Consider the following 4,818-nt stretch of genomic DNA (forward strand, 5'->3'; position numbering starts at 1 on the left):
TGAATAAACAGCTATTCATTGAGATTTTTCTTCAGTAGACCGCCTTGTGATGTGTACGAAGAGAGAGAGAGAGAGCGGTTAGACTTTTTTTTTTCTTTCCGAGACGCACTCTCCTAGTGATATCATTGGTTATTTTACTATGTATGAGGAGGGCAACCAAGCCGGAGAAGGATGTGGGAAGGGTATCTCTCCCCCTCCCCCACACACATGATGGAGGTCATGCATTTTTGTTTAATGATTGCAATTCCACGATCAGGTTTACACTCTTTGTAATATGTATCGAAAATTGTCAATCCCCAAAGTGTATCCATAGTCTAGATGCATTTAGGGGAACCTAGCAGGGGAGAGTGTGTGTGCTCGTATGTTTGTTTGTTTGTTTGTTTGTGTGCGTGTGTATGTGTATGTGTGTGGTGGGGGGCATCAACACCTTCCATACGAGGGAGCTTTTGTATTTTTAGAGTTGCAATGAAAATATCTCGTATGTACACATTTTTGATGGAATAGTTATGTGTGCTAAATATGTACTAAATCTATAATGAAAGGCATGGGGGCAGAATGGAAGGGATACCCACCCACCCCCTCCCCCTAAAAGGGAAATTTTGTGCATTTTTGGAACTAAAGTGACAGATCAGGGCTCCGTTTCATAAAAATGTGAGGATGGTGACTCTTGCTGAAATAGCAACTTCCCGTGCCAACAACCAATCAGGAAGCAGAATTTTTGCCGTTTACCATGTCAATTGTGATATGAAATGGGCTACTGGTACACATTTTAGATGAAATATTCGGAACTTTGTCAATTTAAAAGTGTTCTAGGGGAATGTTGTCATGGTTGTGGAAGATGTATCCCCCTCATACGCAGGGGATCTTTTTTTCATTTTTAGAATTGAAATTCAGTGATCTGGTGCACTATTCAAGAAAATATCTTCCAATCAAAGAAGGGACGAAAGAGAGCAGGTGGTGTATTTTTTCTATTCCTTTTTTAAAATTAAAAATCAAAATATGAAAGGATTGCAATGTACTGTATAATTATTTTGGGAAGTATTTTATCAAAACCGAAATGCCTTAACAAAAGAATATTATAGTTGGTGAAATTTATAGGCCTATATGCTTGTTGCTGTTCCAATTTCCAGGATTTTCTTTTTTTTTTTACGTTTTCAAATTTGTTTTGGGAATCTTGAGAATCATTCTAAATGCTGATATATTATGTTTGCACGAATTGATGGAAATTATACATTCAATTAGGAACCGAGCCTCTCCAAGTCAGATGGAAGAGAATGAATCGTATTTTTACGTATAAACGTATTCATTATATTGCGCCTGAATATCTTGTCAATCGAATATGTATTCAAACTACACAATATTCTCTTCGAAATACATAGGAAGAATAACTTTGCCAAAACCAAACACAAAGTTATAGCGTAGTAGGTTTTTAATGTTCTAGACATTTTCAACAAAAGGAAGATTTTTACATTTTCAATAATTGCAATAAAGTGATGTCACTTTTGAATGAATATTCTTAAAACTCAATCAAAAGAGTGCATGCACTACTTCTATAAATGTGAAGTGGGGGGGGGGTATCCCCTCCGACATGAGGTAACTGAAGCATCTTTTTTTATGACAGATCTTGTGCACACATTATTAAATTGAATATTCGGGAATCTCAAAAGTGCATTACATATGGAAAGGGACCAGGCGGGAAGGTGCGTTTTCAGAATTTAAGCGCATTCCTCTTGCGCACATTTGGGGAGGCTGCTGAAACATCAACAAGCACAACACAAACACGACACTCTTGTGGAATGGCGAGGTTGGCCGCGCGAAGCGTCAAAGCACATTAAGCCCATAGCCGCCTCGCGCGAGCAACTAAAACAGCTGGCCAGTAATTTACAAGTATATAATTTTGTATCATCACATCATCATCACATGCCCTGCCGTTTCTTATTCGTTCACCTGACTTGAGAAGAGAATGGTTAAACTGGCAAACCTAGATCTAGCGCTATATTCCTGTAATATTTGATGTAAAAATAGTGTGACGATTTGAGGCTTTCACACGATATACGTTGAACTGCAGAACAAGATGGGACAAAGTTTTGATAATGACATCTGTTGACTATTGACGCAGTTAGTTTCCGCAAGAAAACGCGCAACCGTATAAGAGTTAAAATAATGTTTCACATGTCACCTAACCAATTTGTAATATCAATTCTTCAGCTTCTTATATATGATAGGCAGGGCTCCACACTAACTTTTATTTTTGGTGGCCCAAAGGCCAACATCCGACCTTTTTTGGTGGCCCGATCAGGCCACCAACTTCTTCATTTCTGAAATTTGGTGACCCGACGTCCGTTTTTGGTGGCCCCGGGCCACCGGGCCACCGTTAGTGTCGAGCCCTGTTATAGGATCAACAAAGGACAGAGATAGATCTGCGCGCAATAGCAGTGAATGAATCAAATGGAATGGGAGAGATTGCCATGAGACGGAGGATATTATGATATCTTATTTGTTTTGTACTTTTTTTTTTGCTGCCGTATTTCCTGAATGCGTTATAGTTTTAAAAGACTGTCATCATTTATCATGGAGGTATTATCCATGGTTTCATTTCGAGTTGCTGTAAGAATTGGAGAACACGTTAGAATTTTATCTGATGAAAAAAAAAATGCATTTAGTCTTATACCAATTCATCAGAGATTTTTAGCAAGATTACACAAACAAACAAACAAACAAATAAACGTAGTATCGGAGATAACAAATTTACATGAATAATTTTAAAACTCTTAATTTTTTTTTTCTATTCCCAGTAATGCTTCATGACGGGCAACGGTAGGCCTATATACATGACACTTCTGTGATTCAGATTTTGTCATTACAGTAAGAATAGCTACAAGACATGACAGTGGCGGATCCAGGGGGAGCGCACCGGGCGCCCCCCCCCCCCTTATATTTTCTTAAAACAATAGAAATAAAAAGAACAAACGGAGGGGTGCGGAGGGGCCCTTTAATTTTAGATAAGGAGAAGAGTAAAAACACAAAAGTAAATACATTGTACAATCACAGGACAATCGCGAAAGAGAATCCTGGTTTTCATTGTTTTGTTTCTGTTATACTGTAATGCAATTGACATAACATGCAGTGCGACTCCTGGAATGATGCTACATTGGCTTATAGCTTATAGGATGAATATAGTTTGAAGTAAATACAGGCGGAAATAGGACAAGGTACTCTGACAACATACAGAATTAAATCTTTTACCGTCAAAAAAAAAAAAGAGACGACAGCAAGTAAGCATAGAAACGCCCACCAGAGAATATATTTTTATGATTTTCAGTATTTTCTTCGGTGTCTAATGTAGGCCAATGATTGTAGGACAATATTCTCTTTTCGTCCTTCAAACATCCTCTAGTCGTAATATGGTTTATAGAAAACAAAAGATTCAAAGCCTTTTGCGCCAGTAGCAATGACCGGCATGCGATCTGAAACAAAATTGCTGGATTGCAGGTAATTACAGTCCATTTTATTTTAGGAAATGATCTTTTCAGATATACTGATACATAATTATACTAAAATCTGATGTTATAGCTGAAATCGATATTACCCTCTATACTGCAATGCAGCATCTAAGATCCAAGGTTTGGGTCACATGCACCCACAGGCAATTGGGAGTAGAGATCGTTTCTGTTTTCTGTCTCATGTGGGTGTGAAGGGTTGTGTTGATATTGGTATGTTCTTCTTCGCGGGTCACTATACACTCCACAAAGGTTCTGGCCTGATTGTTATCGGTATGTGTAGAATTCTAGTTTTAGACGACATGTACTTACCACCTTACCAATTTCATTGTACGTTTTCAGTTTTTTAAGTATAGTGTCTTAAATGTCTAAATAAATGAAAATGCTTAACACGAACTGAATTTTTCTTATGCGTTTTCATTCCTTTATGATCGTAAGAGGTTAAATATAAAGACTATGGAGCTAAAAGCTAAGTGACGTAGCTCTGCCAACTAATATGAATTTCAACAAATGAGATTTTACATAGTTAATTGTAGTCAAGTTTTGGAGGCTGTGGGAAAATAAATGTCATGTGAAGGCTATAGGCCTATTGCCGCAATTACTTCGTAGACTTGCTGAGTGGTAGATACAATGATCGTAGATTACCATAGTTGTGCATCCTTGTTCTTCATACTTGTCCCCTTTTCTCGGACAATTCATGCCATTACTGTAGAATAACAACTGAGTTGGCTCAGTCGGTAGCGCGTCTGCCTCACTATCACGCGGTCCGGGTTCGAACCCGAGTCTGGACTGAGCAATGCTGTGTGTAAGCATACCGTCCCCTCTACCAAGAGGCAAAACACTCTGTCCCTCGGATAGGACATAAAGTGGAGGTCTCGTGTATGAGAGAGTAACAGCTCACGCACGTAAAAGATCCCGCTTCATTCATTCATTGCAAAGAGCAGGGTGTTTAACCCGGTGAAGTGGTCCCACCTCACATTCAACGGGACCCCATGGTAGACCAGCTTAACGTAGCTGAATATTCAATTCAATTCAAACTTTATTTCATTTTTCGAAAAGAACATAAACATTTCACTTTCATTGGTAACAGAGAATAAGGTTACATAATCAAAACAAAGTAAAATTGAAAAGAGAACATAATTGTGGAACCTTGGGGTAACAAATAATGTTGTAATGAAAATTGACTGAAGTGATATAGACAATATAGACAATATAGACAATATAATATTATTAGACAATATAATATGGGCTATCCAGCCATCTTCTCAGATGGAAATTAACAAACAATCAAACAAACTTGAATATTCCCTGTGTTCCC

This window comes from Diadema setosum, chromosome 11 (assembly GCF_964275005.1).
Source record: "Diadema setosum chromosome 11, eeDiaSeto1, whole genome shotgun sequence".
Lineage (NCBI taxonomy): Eukaryota > Metazoa > Echinodermata > Echinoidea > Diadematoida > Diadematidae > Diadema > Diadema setosum.